Source organism: Pteropus alecto, unplaced genomic scaffold (genome assembly GCF_000325575.1).
Source record: "Pteropus alecto unplaced genomic scaffold, ASM32557v1 scaffold270, whole genome shotgun sequence".
NCBI lineage: Eukaryota > Metazoa > Chordata > Mammalia > Chiroptera > Pteropodidae > Pteropus > Pteropus alecto.
The window spans coordinates 4328052-4331449 of NW_006430735.1; the positions used below are offsets into that span (position 1 = coordinate 4328052).

Genomic DNA, 3398 nt, shown 5'->3' on the forward strand with positions numbered 1-3398 from the left:
AGGATGGTGGCAACTACTGGCTATTACAATTATTTTTTTCAATACAGAGTACTTGATATTAAAAATCAAAAGTTAAAAACAAATGACTTCTGAATATATTTCCCACAATCTAGAGGCAATATAGCATAATGGCTAAAAGCAAGTCCAGGTTTCAAGTCTTAGCACTACCCAGGGGTGGCATTCTGAGTTACTTATCCTCTCTCAGCCTCATTTTCCTTATTTGAAAAATGGCAATAAAAGTAATTACTACCTCATAGAATTGTCGTGCCTTTTAAATGAGATAAAATACCTAAAGAGCTTAGCTTAGTATACTTGTGCTTATCATGAATGCTAGCTATTATTACTATATTATCATTAACAAATAGGTAGCTAGTGAGACATTAAAGAGATACAAAACTATCATTTTGATATATGTAAAAAAAAAAACAAAACAATTAGGGCTTAGATGTTGAAGGGCATTTTATTACTCCTTAAGCCAGTGCTCACAAAATTCCAGAGTCTTGACTATTTCTGCCAGAAGGAAAATAGTGATAACTAGTTTCATTTGCAATTGTTTTATATGCTCGCCTATATGTGGTGTTTCATTTTACCACACCATAGGATTCCTTTGGAGCTACAGAACATTCAATCACTCCTCCATTATTCAGCAAATAAGCCCTCAATGAGGACACCAAATGTTACGCACTTGAGCTATGATTATGACAGAACCACTGGCCCTGTCCTCCTAGGGGATTACTGTCTAATCCACACGTATGTTCCATTGCAGAGCACCTTGCAGCTCATCTGTTTACTGGAGAAAGATGTTTACTTTTTCCTTTCTTGGGTCCTTGCTTCCAAAAGGATCAGGAAAAAAAGGAATGATCCTGCCAAAAAGGGCCACGGCCACGTGCAGCCTGTTCAAAGCACCAGGTGTACCTGATCTGTGCCCAAAGACAAGGTCGTTAAGAAGTTTTTCATTCAAAACACAGTAGAGGCCTCAGCCTTTGGAGACATTTCTGAAGTGAGAGTCTTTGATGCCTCCATGCTTCCCAAGCTGTATGTGAAACTACCTTACTGTGTGAATTGTGCCACTCACAGCGAGGTAGTCAGGAACTGTTCTCCTGAAGCTCTTAAGGACCGAACGCGCCTATGCCAATTCAGACCTATGGGTGCTGCCCCACGACCTCGGCCAAAGCACATGTAAGGAGCTAAGTCCTTAAGTACTAAAGAAAAATTCTCTGGAAAAAAAAATAGAAATTATACTTAAAAAACGATGTTTACTTTTTCCTAGTAACGATGAGTGTGATGTTCACTTACTCACCTGTTTACTGCAAAAATGCTGTGGTGGATATGATATTTCAGATCACAGACTCCTGAGTAAACAGAAAGAGTAACTTTATTTTTCTCTAAATGAACTTAGTTTCTATCTCGAGACTCATTCTGTCAGGTAGTTAAAAAGTAATCTTGGTTAGTTTGCAGTCAACGTCCCATCTTTCCATGGTTTCTTTCTTTGCTCTTTTCCATGGAGTTACATCTCCTTGGACTTCACAGTTGTAAGCTATCTGGACAGCAGGGTTGTCTGATCCCTGGGAGCTCTCTCTCCACTCTGGCATTCACTGACAGATTTATTATTACATTATCTCCTCCATTGCTATGCCCTTACACCAACAACTGCAGGATTGTCCACTTTTCCATCTGATATCCAGCTGTAAAGTCATTCTTCCCTCGAGATCTCTCCAATCTACCAGTTTGTTCTCTCAGCTATCATTTGCACCTTTACCAAATTTACAAAAAATTTCCTACCCATTCCGAAGCTGTCTCAGGAGCTCTCTGTCCAACATCCTTTGAAACTCTTGTGGAGATTTGATATTGTGATAATTCCGGAAAATCTGTAAGGCTGCTCTGTCCAAGGCTCCCAGATCACAAGTGAGCACAGGTCGTCTTTACTCTCATATCCCTGAACCTACACGGGAATTTTATTGATCTTGCCACCCCAAGAAGGCAGAGGTAGGTTCTCCTCTCAGAGATCCATACAAGCAACTCCTTCTATTGTTTTTACTTCCTCAGTTTTGCTATATTACGTTCTTCTAGAGTTCTTCCCTTTCTCTTCAGATCATAGAATTTTCATCTCTACTGGTGAAGGAAAAATTTGTATCAAGAAGTATTTGTCCAATTCTATTGCTTTAGTCAGGGTCCTTAGCTTCTGAAGCTCAAAAGTCAATAAAAACTTGTTTTCTTTGTTTTATCTACTTGGAGAATTCACATGTTATGTGTAGCTATCCCACTGAAATAGTGGAATGGGGAAAAATGAGTTTCCAAATATGAAAGGATAACAAAATATTATTTTGCTACAATGTTAAGAGACAGAGTCCTTTGAGAAAATTGGGCATATGTGAATACCTGCAGTAACAGGAGCCAAGTCCATATGTTCCTGTCAAGATAATGATGGAATGCTTTCTCAACACTTACTCCAGATCTTAAGACCAATTTCTATACTAACTGTTATGAGTTGAATTGTGTTTGCTCAAAAAGATATGTTGAAGTCCTTATCCTGATACCAGTGGATATGACCTTATTTGGAAATCAGTCTTTGCAGATATAATCAAGTTAAGGTGAGGACATGAAGGCAAGCCCTAGTCTTAAGTGACTATAGTCCCTATAAGAAGAGAACAGACACAGAAACACAGACATACAAGGGAGAATATCATGTAAGGGTGGAAGCAGAGACTGATGTACGATAGCTGCAGGCCAAAAAAATGCCAACTGACAGTCACCACCAGAAGCCAGGAAGAGACAAAGAACAGTTCTTCCACAGAGCCTTTTGAGGAAGCATGGCCCTCCTGACACATTGAATATAGACTTCTAGCCTCAAGAACTGTAAGACAATAATTTCTGATCTTTTAAATTACCCAGTTTGTGGTACTTTGTTACAATAGCCCTGTGAAACTCACACACCAACTAAACTCACCAAGGTTGCTCATCTAAGCTCTCTTAACACTTATTAATTTCCAGAAAACTAAGGAAAGCCCTAGTCAAATCCAGCAAGCTGATAGTAACAATCTGCCTGGAGACCTATGCTGAGCATTAAGGCATCTGAGAAAGAAAAGAAGTGAGACAAAGCCAGCACTAGAATGCAGCTGGAGTTGCTTTGGGAGGCCACCCTTGTGATCCTGTGAAAAGGTGGGAAGAGTATGTGTGTAGTAGCAAGGGAGGGTCTAAAGTTCAATATGAAAGGAATGGCCAAAATCAAAAATGCAAAATACATCCTAGACCATACAGAGTAAACAGGTTTGGGAGGCGAATCCTCAAAATAGACTTTGAAACAGATACCAGGAAGGAAGAGACTTCACCTGAGCCTGTGGGACTTCGACTATGGGGCTACTAAGCCCTTTCGGATAACCTCGCTTCCTGAAATCCTG

At 39.8% G+C, this 3398-nt stretch overlaps 1 pseudogene; it reads left to right on the forward strand.

The window, feature by feature from the left end:
* The first annotated feature begins 661 nt into the window (after positions 1-661).
* Positions 662-1183, forward strand: LOC112485005 (annotated as a pseudogene).
* The last annotated feature ends 2215 nt before the right edge of the window (positions 1184-3398 follow it).